At 39.4% G+C, this 16987-nt stretch overlaps 1 protein-coding gene across 3 annotated transcripts in view; it reads left to right on the top strand.

The window, feature by feature from the left end:
• The window catches only part of LOC101432823 (zinc finger protein 596-like), a 134473-nt gene that overhangs the window by 22792 nt on the left and 94694 nt on the right, over positions 1–16987 (top strand). For 2 of the 3 annotated variants that reach the window (XM_058281973.2, XM_071209985.1), the window contains exon 2: positions 8537–8625. The exons of the other annotated variant lie outside the window; for it this stretch is intronic. The gene's annotated coding sequence lies outside the window, so the exon portion shown is untranslated. The remainder of the gene's footprint in view (positions 1–8536; positions 8626–16987) is intronic. 3 annotated transcript variants of the gene reach the window in all.

The following is a 16987-nucleotide window of genomic DNA, read 5'->3' as shown; positions in this document are numbered from 1 at the left end:
AACAGCATTTTCACACTGCTGGGATTGAGGAGCTTCAGGCAGTGGACTTTAGGCAACAACTGCGGTAGAGCCACAGTGGGGTCACCTTCAGATGATATCCTCACCTACAAGCCTTCGACAGCATTGTCTCCTAAGTATACAAGTGGCTTCAACTTCCAAAGGTGAATGAAACTGCCTGGGACACCAGGGAACCTCTCACTGCCAGGTGGCCTTTGCTCCCAAATACAGGGCTGCAGAAACTGGCCTGTTGTGTTTCCTGTGGGGCCCTGCTCCTATTCCTACCTTTCTCCAACTTTTCTTCTGTTTCTCGGAGTGTGGAGTTGATTCTGGAGAAATACAGATAATTCAAATGAGCCCAGAGGCTGTGTATTCAAAGCTGGCTATAGCAAGGTGTCAGTAGCCATCTCTTGTTTTTGGCAGAGACCCCAAAGTAGGCAGAACCAAGGGAAAGGTTCATAGTGAACAGTACAGTGGCTCAGGGGTGTTCCAATGGAAGTTGTTGGCAGTGAAGCTGGGGGTAATCTGACAAGCATCTTATGTAATTGTTGGGGTGCTTATTTGGCTTCCCCTGTAGGCCCTTATTTGGAAGAGTGGATGATAGCAGGATGGCAAAAACAGAAGCTGGTAGTCATAAACCTAATTCCTCCCCTCCTGGGTTTGATGCTTATAGAGATTTTGGGTCTCTCACTTCTTTTCATGCTCAGATATTCCCTCTCCCTCCCTGTGCATGCAAGTGGAAGAGGGGAAGGGGCAACAAGGCTCTCCTACAAAACAGGTTGCGCAGAATTTCCTCTAAACTAAAAAATATCTATTTAACAAAAATAAAATTATGTGGTCTAATTTTTTTCCCATTTCCATGTGGAAAGTAGAGACTTGATCTCTGCAGTTTGCTGGGAGGCTGTCTCAGGCTGAACACTTTCAGATCTGGTGGTGAAGTACCCTATTAACCCTTCCACGACTCACATAAGCTTCTACCATCTCTTTCCTCCCACTTCAAGTTAGCAATCCAGGCAGCCTGTCCCAGACCTCAGGACCCTGGGACCCATGCCTGGACATCTGTAGACTTGACCTGGTGCAGCTCTGAGCATACATGTCTGGCAGCTGCTCTAGGATGCAGAGGTGAAGGTAAGGGGCTCTGGCCACTCTCCACACTGAAACCTGTGCCCTGCCCTCTTCCCCACAGTTGGACCTGTTATACCCCAAGGAACTCTGCAAGGGAGGGCAAAGAACCTCTGTCATCACCTCCCATAGTTCTCCAAGGTTAAAATAAGGGCTGTCCTAGGCTGGGGATGATCAGAGGACTACAGGGCTGATGGGTACCCCCAGACCATCAGGAAGCTGCTCTGGCTGCTCCTCTCCATGTTTATGGGACACTGAACCTTCTCCTTTTCTGGAGAGCCATTTCCTAAAAGCACCTACCCCACCTCTCCTCTTCCCCAGGGGAATGTCCTTGGCTGTGGTTAATCCAGCTTGTGACACACAGTGACTTCCTCTCACCCCGTGCCACCCCACTTCCCCTCTCTGTTTCCTTGTCTTCCCTTCTCAACAGTGTGGTCCTCCAATAGCTAAGATACAGACAGGACAAAGAGACTCCACCCTTCTTTCCTCAAAGCCATTGTGGGAGTGTGAGTTGTGGGCACTTAGCTGTTGGCAGACAATATATCCTTATTTATTTCTCTGCTGTCTTGATATTTTTGAGATATTGTGGAAGGGAAGCATATGCTGAGGTGCTCCCATTCTCACCTGGGCTGTGCAATTTTTGTGAGGGTATTTTTTTTTTTTTTACTTCATTAATTTATTGGATTCATGATAAATCCACAACCATTCATCGCTTTCCCCCTCCCCTGGTCTCATTCCAGGCTCTGAAGAAGGTCAAGACCTTAGGAATGTTAAGAACATTTTTAAGTCCCAAAAATATATGTTGACAGTTTTATAGATTTTCCACTGTACTCATACACTTATTCATGATTCATGTCTTCTGTGCTTTTCTTATTCTTCAAAATTAGATTTTCAAGATGATTCAATGTTGGTGTGAATGACTATAATTTTGTAATATCCACTGTTGCATAACATTTAAAGAATTTCTTTCTCTATTTTTTAAAGCCTTGGTTATTTTGTCAGATTTTACAATACAACAGTATTACAAAAATGCTTTTTTGAAGCAGGTTATTCTATGAATTCTTGAAAATGTGCAATATGCCCCAGGGTGAATAAGAAATAATGGAATTGCTGAGTCAAACAGCATTGCACTAAAAACAAACAAACAAACAAACTAAAACACATTGCACTGTTTCTGCAGCAAGGTGTACTTTTAACCTTAGTGTAGGAAAGCTCTCTGTATTTATCTACTTGAAACAGCTCTTAAATTTTATAGGAATATAAAATGTATGTTTTTAATTTAGTCTTTAATTCTCACCAACCAATACTGATGTGTAGTTTCTCCTTTTTCCTGCAGCACATCCCCAGTTCTTCCTTCTAGTTGTTTTTTATACTCAGGATAAAGGCAAAACGAGTCTCCTGCTCCAGGCTGTTCAACATTTTATCACTTTTAAAAAAGGGATTTTGATTATGAACTCAGTGTTTGCCATCCTTTTAGGAAAGAGAACTTGGATGTTATTCTGAGATCAACTTCTTTTCTGTCCTTCCTAAATGCATGTTTAATTTTCCATTAATTTATGGATCACCATTCCAGAATAGTTTAAGTAAGGATGGAATTTCCATTTTTTTCCAATTCCTTGTTGCTGTCACTGATTTTGGACAAAAATGGTTGTAAGCACAGAATGAGAGGGGAAACTAAAGAATTATTAAATAACTAAGTATGACATACATATGAAAACAGTGGAGTATATTTTGTGAGTATAAAATTAATTTTTGAACTCAGTAAAATACTTGAGAGTAGGAAACATTTTCCAATTATTAAAGGGTTAACTCACAGTTGTAAAGTAGCAAGGGGGTTTAGATTAAACAAGTATTATAATACAGTGGTAATTAAATTTGGCTTTATATCAGAATCAGTTGGAGACTGTGAACAAAGTAAATGACTTCTTTCACTAGTCTGTGAATTTGGATTTTATATCCAAAGCAAATGGATGAGGTCATGAATTCATCTGATCATAGATAAGTTTGTATGTTTACTGGAACTGTTTTATATATCTGGAAAGTAGCTATATTCTCTTCTAAATTCAAATTAGTTAAAAACTATTCATGTATTATAGGATATTTAAACTAATGTGATGACAGGGGAGCAGATGTAGCTCAAGTGGTTGAGCACTGGCTTCCCACATACAAGGTCTGGGTTCTGTCCTCAACCCCAGTACCTCAAAAAAATAATGTCATGATATAATTAATAGAAAATAATATTACTTTACTTACAATTAGCATTTATTTGAGTTACACTGCTTTGCAAAATTGTAGAATTCTTATCTCCCTTCTTCACCATGACTGCTGAACTAATTCACAAAATTAGACCACGATGATGTATTTTCTGTGCTCATCTCTGCATATGTGTGCAGTTATATATCTGCCTTCCACTTTAATGACCCATATTTATATTTGGTGTAGATCATAAGCTCTGGGGAGTTATGACTTTTTCAAACTCATTCCTGACTCAAGCAGGTATTAAGTAAACATATTCCCTCACAATAGCTGTGCCCAGGTGTGCTGCACACATGTGAACCAAAGCTACCCACACCTGTTTTTCCTTCAAAATCCCAAGGGCAGAAAGATCTCCATTATAATGGTCATGATCCACTTTTAAGTACACAACTGAACAAAAAACTCCATCAACATGGGAAGAGTTGATGGAAGTACATATAGTGCTTATAGTGGCTGAAAGATGTTGTCAGTTGTAAGAAACCCATAGAATAATCTGGAGACCAAATAACACAGTGAACCCAGAGATGGATGAGAATTGTGGTTAAAAGTACATATACAAGGATGGTCTTCTATGAAAATAGCAAATGTACATCACTATTACAAAGTAGTAAGAATTTAGTGATGCATGGAAAAATGCAATTAATGTAACTTAAGGACTATAGTTAACAGCAATATCATAATATTCTTATATCAAAGTCGAAGAAGGCACTATATCAATGCTAACAGTCAATAGAAGGGGTTTTGTGAAATTTTCTTTTCGACTAAGGAAATTGTTCAAAGGTTTACTGGGGCAATGACTTCACAACTCTGTGATGACAGTGAGGGCCACTGAGCATCTACTTAGATAGAATGTACAAGGCTTGAGACTGTATAACACAGTGATTCCTGTGGTGGAATATGGACTATGATTAACAGTACAAATATGAGGGTGTTCTCTCATGAACTATAAAAAATTTACAGTACTAATATGGTATGTTAATAATAGGGGCATACATTCCCTAGTAAGGGACCATGACATTATATTGGGCTTCAAATTTCGGGGAGTTCTGGATCACAGAGTGTTTCAACAATGGCAATGGAGGGATACTGGTATGGGATACCAATGACAGATGATATATGACTGACAGGGAGCTGTACAGAACATATGTCCAGGGTGCATGGTAATGTTTGGATATACTCATAGTGGCAACAATTAAAAACCACAGTAGGGGGGGGTACTGGGTTCCCGGCCAGTGGTGCTCTGTCGTGGTCCCTAGGGGAGCAGCGACAGTCTCCCAGGTACAGTGGTGGGGACCAGGAGGGAGTGAGGGTTCAACAGTGAGCCCCTGATACTAATGACTATGCTTGTGAGCTGATAAACCCAAAATAATAACAAGGCCTAGAGCAACTTTGTGCCTGGGAATTCCCTTCTGTCAGCCTTCATGTTACTCAAATGTGGCCAGTCTCGAAGCCAAACTCAGCATGTAAATGCAATGCCTTCCCCCCAGCGTGGGACATGACACCCGGGGATGAGCCTCCCTGGCAACGAGGGACCACTATCAACTACCAACTGATGATGCAACTGGAAAATGACCTTATATGGAAGGTTCAATGCGGATCAGCAGAATATCCATGTCTACATAAAATACCATGACTTTAAAATGCTGTTTGACCTAAAGTAAGGGGGAAATGGAAAGGAGAAATGAGTTTATATGGCTACGAGTTTCTAAAAAAGAGTCTGGAGGCTGGCAGAAGGTTTGCCCTCATGCACAACTGAACAGAGTCAGAGAGACAGATAAAGCAGATACAACCCCCAGATATTGGTTCCTTTGAGGGCTAAAGAGACCCATGGGAGTTATGGTCATGGCCGATGGGGTTAACTACCAGGGCAGATGGCCCCTCTTTGGAAATGGTGTTTATGTGTGATGAATCTGGACTCAGATGGGATCTCCCTTCATAAGACTTTCATGCTAATGTGCTGGAGGTGCAGTTAATGTTGGGGTTTAAGATATATTTAGGGGATTTGAATCTCTGGACTGACAATGTGATAGCCAGATCCTGAGCCTCAACAGACTCCAGCACCTACAATCTGATTTATTGGACTTACCACACTCAGCTAAGATGGAGGTGAAGAAGGACAACCACCACACCATGGAGCCTAGAGTGATTACAACTGAAAATGGGAGGATTGCATCCAGCATCCAGGTGGAATCTGAGCCTCCTCTTGACATAAAGGTGCAATGGACACAACCAATCCAGTGTCCACATAGAAGAGGTGGCATTGGATTGGGAAAAGTGGACATAATGGACAAAGGGTATGGGGAAAGGCAGGAAGAGATGAGAGGTGGAGGCGTCTTAGGGACATGGAGCTGCCCTGGATGGTGCTTCAGAGGTAATCACCGGACATTGTAAATCCTCACAGGGCCTACATGATGGAATAGAGGAGAGTATGGGCCATGATGTGAACCAATGTATATGAGGTGCAGAGGTGCCCAAAGATGTACTTACCAAATCCAATGGATGTGTCATGATGATGGGAACGAGTGTTGTTGGGGGGGGGGGGAGAGGGGGGGTGGGGGGGTGGGGTTGAATGGGACCTCACATATATATTTTTAATGTAATATTATTACAAATTCAATAAAAAATAAAAAAATTAAAAAAAAAAAAAAAAAAAAAATAATAGGGGCATAGAAAAATATACCAAGTGGTATGCTATGGACTATAGTGAGTGGTAATGGTCTGATCATGATCTTTTAGAATGTGTAGCAAATGTTCTACAACAGTGTAAAGTATTGGTGGAGGGATGGTGTGTGGGAATTCTGTACATTATTCATGATTGTTTTGTAAGCTCAAAACTAATAAAAAATAAAAATATAAAAACTAATCTACCCCCAAGATTTGAAAATGTGCAGTCATAGAATATCAAGTAACACGAATCTTCCCACAAGACGAACTGTTTAATGTCTGTGACATACAATATTTACCTCAACATACATGTGTACATTATATTTATAGTGAAAATCTTCTTTTATAAACACTTCTTTCACATATCAGTGTTTGAATATTGCACCCCTACTCTCTATCCTGAATATCTTTTCCTCTATATCCATGTAATACAATTTAAAATAAAAGAAAATAAAGATCACTGAACTATATATCTGATACAATTAAAAGGGGAAATGTTTGATTGTGTATTTAGCAGCAATATATATGTTTAAAAATCCATGGAATGACACTATTAAACAATGAGCCCTAAGTTAAAACACATGCTTGAATTAATAGGGTGTACTGTCATCAGCTGTAGCACATGTAACTGTAACATATGGACAGAATTTGGGAAGGAGATGTGAACAGTCTCAAAACAGGTAGAACCACATACCGTGATCTGTGATCTATCTTGAAGGTCCCTTAAGCCCTGTACTGAGAAGCACCCATTTTGGGGTCTCCTTGTGATTCACTGAGCTGCTTGTATTCTCCCCAACCCAGCAGCCTGGACCCTGGACCACTCTCAGGTTAGTTGGATAGGGGTCTTAAATATCTAACTGATTCTTTACAAATGTCATCATATATGCTCACTTTTGACTAAACATAAAGGAGTCTTAGACAACCACTCACAGCCTAATTCTTTGAGCCAAATTTATAATAGTTGGTTAGAGTCTCCATTTTTAGAGAATGGGAAGTTTGTCTAGATCACTTGACACAATGCCAATGCAAAAAATCCACTCAGTAGAAGCCTTTGGGGTATGATGCTGCTAACCATGGGCACATCTTAGCAGAAAACTTTATGTTGGACTTTATAAAGTAGCTGCTTCTAGTGGTCACTGTCAGACGGACTTATTGGGAATATATCTGTTGGTCTCTTTATTTGTTATGGAGTATTAATTGAATGGATGTTTGGAAACTGACCAGTTAGGATGAAAATATGAATAGGGCCATAAATATGAAAAAAAGTTCTTATATACGAGACAGCATGGATGAACCTTGAAGACATCATGTTGAGTCAACTATTACAGACACAAAGTATAAATAGTGTATGATCATACCTTTTTTGAAACAATTAGAATTTATATATCTGAATATGGCTAAAAAGGGAAATTTTAGCTTATATAGATGGTAAAATAAAATACTTTTAAAATCTATGAAACTGAACTACACACAGTGAATCCTATGTTAAACCATAGTTAATAGTATAATTATAGAAATGTGCCATCATCAATTATAACAAATATCTTAATACAAAATGTTAATAATAGGGTGGTATGTGAGAATGCTGTATTTTATGCATGATGGTGTTGTAAAACCACATTTCTCTAATAAAGTATATATTTCTAGAGAACAAGTTCACATGTATGAAGATACTTTCAGTCTATTTTCTAAACTTCATTCAGCAAAAGTCCATCAAAGTAGCTTGTGTTCATATTTGTTTGCCAAATAGCAAGTTACCACAAGTATAATGGTGTTAAACAACACCCATTTATCATGCAGCAGTTTTCTGTGGGTCAGAAATCTAGGTGAGCTTAGCTGAGTCCTTTGCTCAGGGTCTCACCAGGAAGAAATCATAGTGTTCCAAGAGCTGCATTCTTCTCTGAAGGTTCTAGGGAGAGTCCACTTCTAAGCTTAGTCAGAAGGTTAGCAAAATTTATTTGTTTCTGTATGCTTTCCACATCTCTCTCCATCTTGAAAGCTGCAGTGGCAGGTGAAGTCCTTCCTAAGCTTCCAGTCTCTGCATTTGCAGGTTCATGTGATTACAGTGGACCTCATCTCTTCTTTAGATTTTTAGAGGAAATGAAGCTCCAGCTGGGACCACACTCCATACTGTTCTCCCTCTTCCTCCCTTGATGAGGTCATGAGGTCCAGTGCAGATCACTCTACCCACTTGTAAAGGAGCCCAGTGTCAGGATGGTCCAGTGGAGCCAGGGGTATGTAAGGATAGGGAAGACATCTTTTTGCTGCAAACCATGACACAAGAAGCTTTCCTACATATTTTATGGGTCCAGTATACTCACTAGGGCTCAAACAGACTCCTAGGAACTGATGGCTTCTGAGGTTCTGCAGATTAAAGGGAAAACCCAATAATCATGCTTGTAGGATGCTTTGCAGCCTTCACAGCCTACTTTTGAGCTATTTCCCTGGAGGAAAAACCCTTCTTAAATGCTAAGTGTACTTTCTATATTCCTTGCAGAGAAAAGTCCAAAGATTTATCACCCTGTCTTTGTAGTCGAATTCTGAAGTCCATCAACACTGCACCCTCAGAGCTACTCATGGTTTCAGGTGAGGAGAAAAGTCCTGTGATGTAAAAACAGGGGTGGGTGGGCAGATGCAGGCTTATCCTCCAAGTGCAAGCTTGGAGCAATGCTCAGAATTGCTTAACTCATGTTAAACCTTTATAGGAAGCCCAAGGATGATGCTCAAACTCAACAATATTTTATGGGGAACAGGAAAAATAAAATGAGAGGAACTTGAATTGTCATTGTGGGCATGTATGTGCATGAGAGGAAAACAGGGAACAGAAGTGGGTATTATGGATGAAGTCATGGGTCACAGTTACTTCAGCCCAGTGTGCTGACATTTTTACTGGCTTTGGAATGCATAAATTATGAAGTGTTGGATGTGGAATTACATCACAAGGACACAGGTCAAATTGCCAACCATTACAGAATATAGTTGTTTGGTCTATGGCCGTTTTTGTGTGATCTTTTTTATTTTTCTACATTTACAAATGAAATGGGAGCATAACTGTGTGTGGGAAACAGATGTGGATAAATTGGTGTGTGTGCATATGTGTAACTGATGGTGTAAAGATGAGGCATGTGGTGTGACCCAGTGACTCCCACAGAGAGGGCGAAAGAGAAGTGCCCTGGGTCATGACCTAGCCAGTGTGATGGTAAGGGTAGGACAGTGAAGCAGCTAAGTGTAGTTTTATCATGGTATAAATGTCCCATCATAAAGTGCTTTCCTGCATCATACAGATTTTATTTCATAAGAGAATTGTTATCATTCAGTTCTAACTCTATGTCATTTCATTTGTAACCCATGAGTTATTTACCAGGGTATTAATTAAATTCTAAAATATGCAGAGATTTTTGTTCTTTTTGCTAATGACTTATAAATTAATTGTGTTAAGATCAGAGAACATGATCCACATAATATCTATTTTTAAAATTTGTTCAGGATTTCTTTATGGGTCAGTACGTGAGAGTTTAGGGGTTTTTGGTAAATATTCTGTGAATATACACAAAAAAATGTGTAGTCTCTCCTTGCAGGACACAAAACTCTGTCTGAAAGATTTCGATGTGTTTCAGTTTTCTAGATATTTATTAATTTGTTTCCTTTATCTATAAATTATTGGAAATTCTTGTTAAAAATAGCACCTGTATAGTTTCCTTTCATGCTATCATTTTTTAGTTATTAAAATATAGCCATAAATGTTAAAAACTAACCTATTTAGTTTTTCCTGTCATTCTATCAATTTTTAGTTTTTAAAATATAGTCATAAATATTTAATATTGCCATATTTATTGAAGAATTGAACTTTTATCATGTCATGCTGGAATACTAAGGAGAAAAAGATACATTTTTAGAAGTAATGAAATTCATCGTAAAAATATTGTATTTTGCACAATACATATAAAATTTTATCATTTCAACATTCTTTATATATCACTCAATGTACATTTGGAAGACATAGTATGAATAAAAGAATGAAAAGTTCCATTTAATAATCTTGCTATGCTGACTGCCTGCTGAAATGATAGTATTTTAGACATTGTGGTTCAAATATATCAGGAAGAATACAATATATTTTGGATATATTAGGTCAAATATATAAGTAAGAATAAATTTCACCTTTGTCCTCTTACTTTTTTTGAACATGGCTTCTATAATACTTACCATGGCATCTGTGACTCACATTTTATTTCACTTGGACAGCACTCCTCTTGATCATCTTTCTGTGGCATAAAGGAGATGCTCACAGAATGTCAGGGCCTCTCCCCAGTAAGAGAGAATCTATCTGGTCTGGCTCCACTGGTCAAGGAAGTGGCAGCATCTAAATAATGATCTCCTACTCCTGGACCTAAATTGCACCCCAGGAGTTTATGCTGATGTTCATAAAGATGCCAGTAGAGAGGGGTCTCCTGAGGCATGGAATAGGGTCACTTTTATTAGGCCAGTGGAGGGACCGCTCAGTGGAGAAGCCTGCTGGGGAGCCAGGCTGGATCACTGACAAAGGATAGCCTTGCCTTCCACAGAACCAATCAGAACAGTGGTCCTGACCACATGCTGGACACAGTGAGGAGGTCACAGCATCACACTGTAAAGGTCCAGCTAGAGGGACTCACTGTGACACCCCAGAAAGAGTGACAAACAGGCCCCATGACACCTAGCATGTGATGGACCTTCAGCAGGGCTAAGTGAGCCAGAGGAACTGTCTAAGCCTCAAGGAGACCAAAGGCAATGGTGCTTTTGAATTGGGCTCCCCTGAGGAAGGACATCTTGGGGTAAATGGTGAGCCCTCAGTGGGGCATGAAAACTGGATGGTGGCAATGCATCAGTGTTAATTTCTTAATGCGAATGGCTATTCTGGGATTATGCCAGGAAATGTCCTAGTATTTAGAAAATATATACTAAGGTATTTGAATCTGGTGTGGCATTGGTCCTCAACTTACTCTCAAATGCTCATGGAAAAAGTTTTCTCTTCTGTACCTGAAACCTTTCTAAAGTTTGATTTAAAAAAATCAATTCTGTACAACTCTGTGATTATATTGAGAGCCATTGATTTTACACTGTGGAAGGATTTTAGGTTGTGTGAATACAACTCTTTTAATTTTTAAAATCCAAAATAAACTTCCCACTGGCCAGGAATAACATTTCATTTGACAAGCAGTGCACTTCACTTTGGGATAAATGGCTCCTCCCTCATGGGGTGCTTGACACCCCTTGTTGCCTCCTAGAAAGAACCTGTGAATTTGTTCCAGACTCTCACTGGCTCTGGACCTCAATCACCTCGACCACCTCAGTTTATGCTTTTCCATGATGTGTTTATTAGGCTGCAGGGATTCCTTTCTGGCTCACAATTGCAGTTGCAAGGCTGGGAATATAGCTAATCCAGCAGAGGCCTCATCTCCCACACACAAGTATGCTGGCCCTCTCCACCTCCTCCTGCCTTCTGCATCAGCCCTGCATCTGGACAATTCAGAGAGCATTAGCAGGAGGGTAGAAAGGAATGTTTCAAACCCTTTTTCCTCAAAGTATACTTTTTAGTTATAACCATGTGAAAAGATGCTTTTATTAAATTAAAGAGCAAATGTAAACCAAGGGGAGTGGATGTGGCTCAGTAGTTGAGTGTCTGCTTCCCAAATAGGAGGAGATCCTGGTGCATCCTAAAAGACAAAAGGAAACTACAAGCAAATAAATGAAAAAAATTCAGGGGAGTCTATGTGGCTCAGTGGTTGAGTGCTGGCTTCCCACATATGAGGTCCAGTTTCAATCCCCACAGCCCAGGTACTTAAAAAAGGTAGGACATGACAACATTCTCTATTTTTCATGTCTTACTTAAAACACTTAAGCCAATTTTAGGGAAACAAGGTGATAATGGGCCTTGATGGTTAAATGTCAATAAATTTGCCAGTGGAAAAAAGTGATAAGCATTCTGTTACAGGTGAAGGGAACATGCTTACAGCAATGCCTGGGAAAAGGCAGAGAGGGCTCCAGGATTTGTGGTGGGGAGCAGCTCCACTGCAGTCACCAAGGAAGAGTGAGATGGATGCTCTGACTCTTCATCAGACAGGACTCAGGTTCCCCACAAAATAAGATTCTTAGGTCAAACAGCTGAGAGGCATGGGGGTGACCACCCTGATGCAGGTGAGGAAAGTGACTGCATTTCAAAATCACTGACATCCAGGTCAAGATTAAAGATCCGTACCTCTTAACCAACCCCAAAGATGAGGATACAGCTTTACCATGAGCAGGTACAGAGAGAGGTGCACCTGGCAGGCAAGCACATCAAGAAGGTAACCGGGACAACTCCTGTATAGCAGAACAACCAGCACTGTGATAACACAATCAGAAGGAAGGGAGCACATCTTTCACTATGAGAGCTGTTTTCTGTTTAGGCATAAAATAAATAGAACTAACTCTTGTTTAGTCTGTTATGAGGCTTCTTATTTTCTTCATCATTTTAAAACCTACATGACATATATTTTTTTCTAACTTGTATCATACCATTCACAGAGCAGTTTGAAATCTTCCTGAAATGGAAAAAAGAAAGAAAAGAATTCAAGTTTAAAATACCACTCAAAACAGCAAAGAATCCTAGATTCCTGTCAAATGAGATGAAAAAGACGAGGTTGAAGTTGAGTGGGAAATGTTGAGCCTGGTTCTTGGATTTTATAAGTAATTTTTTAAAACTTCAAGAACATTTCCATAAATGATCCTTGGTGTGAACTTGCATGAAAACATTTCCAGTTAAGAGTTGGTCAAGATCTATAATTTCTTTGTGAGTCTAATGGACCCAATTTATAGGAGGAAAAGGAGGATTTCCCCGGTCCCTTCCCTTCTCCAGCCATTGTCACTCACTTGGGAGGAACTCAGACATCAAAGGAAGAGGATGAACAATTGGTTTCTTGTCATTAAGACTGAGGTATGAGCTAAAAAATAGGGCTCATTGTCATCCTCTCCTTTTTGATATTTCTACACAATAGAATTCAAAATATTTGCCAAAAGGTAGATGTTTTGATACTAATAGAAAAAGACTTTCCCTAAAATAAGGAGACTGTCATTGAACTATACATTATATTAAAACTGAATTACATTAAACATTTGTCTTCTTTTATAGTCAGCTTTCTTGGCACACATTTGTCACCTGGGAACTATGAGTCATGATGGAGAATGACCACACCATGGGTGTTTTATTTTTGTAAAAAATGTCACAATGAGGGAAGCAGATGTGGCTCAAGTGATTGGGCTCCTGTCTGCTATATGGAAGACCCTGAGTTTGATTCCCAGGGCTTCTGGTGAGGGCAAGCTGGCCCATGCCATAGAGAGCTGATGGCCTATGCCTCGGAGTGCTGGTGAAGCAAGATAATGCAATGAGGGGGAGATGCAGAGGAGAGATTGGAAAGAACACACAGCAAATAGACACAGAAAGCAGACAGCAAGCACAAAAACAACAACAAGGGGAAGAGAGAGAAAAATTTTAAAAAGCCGTAATGAATTAGTATACTATTTGGTGTCCATATCCTATCACTTTCCCATAGTGTCACTGCTGGCAATGTGCCACAGAATGTCCTCAGATCAGAGAGGCCATGACACATGATGGGGTAGATGCACTCTTGTAGGAGTGCTGTGGTTGTAGGTTCTGCCTGGCACTCTGACTCTTGCCATGCCTGGTTCTCTTGAGCACATGCTCCATCTCTCCTACCCATTGTCAGTCTGCCACATGGTCTCTGGAGTCAGCAGTATCTTCTTGGGCGTACCTCAATAAATAGGAAAGTCAAGATTTTCCTAAAGGTAATCTTTAACCATAAAAGGAAGCATAATGCCTTTCTCTATACCCTAGAATAAATATGATTTCTACTGTGAGCAACATCAAGGAGTCCATGCTGAGCTAAACAGTGGACTGAGAAAAACTATAAAGGTGGGTGGAATATTTCAGAGCAGCTTGAAGGCATTAAATAAACCAAGGCAGCCTGGAACTGTGGGACCAATCTTGTATAAATGAGAAATTCATTAGAACAAGCCTGGTCAAGCACATGCAAGACAGCCTATGACCCCCCAGCCAACAGCCAGTGAACCACAGAGCTAAGCCTCCCAGTTAAGGCACAGTTGATTGTAGACATAAGAGGACACCCAGCCAAGACCACAACCATACATCAGAGTTCTAAAATGTCAACCAACTCAGTCATGAGCCCTCATTATTTAAGCCACAAAGTTTTCCATGTGGTTTGTTGTGTGTCAGTAGTTAACTGGCACATAGTAGTCCAATACAGAAAATGTCCTATTTATTCAAAATATGTTTGTAAGAAAATTTTTCATGAAAAATTTTATTATTTTTTCATGAAAGTTATTTGCATTCCTTAAGTTTATTTGGATGAGTTTTGTACATCTATATGTGTTGATGTTATGAATGGCATTCTTTATTACCTATTAACGGTCTTTAACTATTATGGCAAGAATATCACTGCAGCCTCTAAAAACAAAACAAAACAATGAACAATGTTCTTCACCAACATGATAGCCTCATGGTAACACATCTAAAGAGAATATTATAACAAAGCTTAAGCAGTCCTAGCTCATAAATTTTCAAGACTTAGAACTTACTAAATAACATACACTGTATTAATTAAGCCACATGACATGGATAAATATCAGATTGGCAACTTTTAATTTAATAATTCACAGACACTCTATATTAAGTAGAAGATACTTAGTTTTCCAAAAACACAAAATTTCCAATGTGGTTGCATAGAATCTCCATGTCAGAAAAGAAATAACACTAAGGTGACAGAATTGTGCTGGTGCCCTGTTGGAATGGGGGTTACCTGGAACTCAAATAATAAAATGGATGATAAAATTCTCAGTAAAAATGAGGCATCTGTTTCCCAGATTGGGAGTGGGATATCCCAGAAAGAAAGAATCCCACATATCCATATAAACATGGTCTTTGTAAACACTTAAAATTTACATGTGGAGCTGGCAGAGGAATTGCTTTAGGAGTTGCAGAATAGTTGTAAAATAGACCTCATTTTAAGCTGACAATTAAAAATGTAAGTAAAAAGATAGTGTAAAATGACTTAGGTATCATTTTACTAGGGACCTTCAGTTTCACAGCACTGATTTATCAGTTTCATGTTTCATAGTATTTTATGTCAAGCAAGAACTGGCATTAAAGCATAAATGAGATTGAGCCTCTGCACCCATGAAGTTCAACTGAAGGAAAGCTCACCCATAGGATCAGTCAAAAAATACCTGAAAATGCCGTGGTATCCCTTAAAACAACAATATAGCATATCATTTACCAATTATTTTCAACATATATTGCAATTGGACTTAGTTAAGTTCTGACAGAGTATGAAGGAGGGAACAATGAATTTGGGCATAGAGTTTGATCCTGGCTGCACCAAATACATTTTTTCTTGAGCAAGTTCTTAAACTTCTCGTTAGACCTCAGGTGCTTATCTATAAAATGGGGATAAAAATACAAACTACACAGTATACTTGTGAAGTCTTCAGTTATCTACATCTAGACACACAGACAGTGCTCACAAGACAGGTACCTGAAGAATGATAGTCTTACGTGTGAGACAGCCAGCACTTTTCTGGAAAATTCCACAGGGGACTGGGATCAAAGAATTCCCTGAAGGTTAGGCTCAGTGTATAATGAGAAAGGCCCCTAGTATGAAAGAGGACGCACAGAGTAAAGGAACACTAAATACAGCTGAGGTGACCAGAGTACAACCAAGAAAGCATGACATGATCATCAGTTCCTCATGTGTATTGGAGAGTACATTAGGTATATGGCCTCAAAACTTGTTACCAAGTTGGTTAAGCTAACAACTATGAGCAATTGTGTTAATTCTGCGTACACATTCATCTAATTATTGTATCCACTCTTATCCATTCCTCAGTACACCTAGAAATAACCATACAAGTCCTACTCATTTACCATGGGAATGACTCTCATAGGACGGAAGGAATCAATGACAGACACAGCACTTTTGTCTCAAATTACTGTCATAAAATAGTACGTCCCCTCTTCCTGTTAATTTGAGATGCTCAAAACCAAATTTAGACTGGTGAAAGACACACTTGTCATTGGCATTGTCTATCTGACTGAAAGTCAAACAGGAAACATCTGCACACTGAGAACCAAATACAAGAGCGTTCCAAAGCTTTCTTTTGGGGAATCCAGGATGGCTCATGTATGTTTTGGAGGTCTGAATAAAGAATTCCAAAACTGCCAACCTGTTTCTGATGTCATGCATACATGTACTATTGCCTCAGCTTCTCTGCAATCTGTGAGATGTACCATAGACATAGGCAGTTTGGGTCACCGGAAAGAGACACCCTTTATAGTAAGTACAAATGTCCCCACTTATGTTGTAATTGCTGTGAATTGTGTGTGACATGTAATGGGGTGGGAGGATCAAAAGCCAAAAATTTATTAGTTGAGAATTCTAGCCAAGCATCATCCCTTGAAGATGTTGATCTCTTCCAGTGATCATGACAGATATTTTACTTATCCCACACTGACAACAGCCAGGAATGTAAACACATCTGCCTCTGTTTCTGTGGGGAAGAATATCCAGTTTCCTTTATTACCAATGTATCTCACAGTAAGTACAGAGCTATCTTTTGGACCTTTTAGTGGACATGACACAAAGCAGAAATGACCTGAGTATAAGTGAGACTAAGATTTTTGAAAGGGAGTCACCTGCACTCTGATTCACAAGTCTGTCTCTTAAGAGTCAGATTAAACTGGGAACACTCTTCTAAGGCAGATGAATATTTTGGGTGGTAAAGGCAGATAAATCCATATTTCTAGACAAGGAGATAGCAATTTTTTTTTTTCCCTCTAAAGGCCAGATAGAAAATGTTGACTTTTTTGGCTATAAACACTGTACTTCTGTGGCAT

This window comes from Dasypus novemcinctus, chromosome 19, assembly GCF_030445035.2.
Source record: "Dasypus novemcinctus isolate mDasNov1 chromosome 19, mDasNov1.1.hap2, whole genome shotgun sequence".
Taxonomy (NCBI): Eukaryota; Metazoa; Chordata; class Mammalia; order Cingulata; family Dasypodidae; genus Dasypus; species Dasypus novemcinctus.
Note: the sequence above shows the minus strand (reverse complement) of the source record. Positions and strands in the feature narration are given on the sequence as shown.